Here is a 365-nt window from a genome sequence, read left to right on the forward strand (position 1 = left end):
TGGGTGCAGAACCCGCTCCCTGAAACCCCTGGCCTGGTCTGGTCCCCAGACCTGAGCCCTCTGCGATGGCTGTGGGTGGCCTCCAGGCTGGGCTCGCTCAAGCAGCCTCCCACTGTCAGGCTGGGCTGTAAGTACCAGGAACAGACCCGTGGCTCCTGTGAGTGCTTCACACCTGGCCCACAAGTACCCTGGGACAGAGGACACCGAGGCGGGGCAGGCTGTCCCACCCGTGGCCTGGGCTGGCCTAGCTCCAGTCTGTGCAGGGGCAGTTCGTGCAGCTGCTGGGCACTAGTGCATGCCACCAGTGTGGATGGCCTCCGAGACCATCAGCAGCCAGTTGGCCTCACCTGACCGAGAGGGGGGTG

The sequence above is a fragment of the Tupaia chinensis genome, unplaced genomic scaffold (genome assembly GCF_000334495.1).
Source record: "Tupaia chinensis unplaced genomic scaffold, TupChi_1.0 Scaffold000159_1, whole genome shotgun sequence".
In the NCBI taxonomy this organism is placed as follows: Eukaryota; Metazoa; Chordata; class Mammalia; order Scandentia; family Tupaiidae; genus Tupaia; species Tupaia belangeri.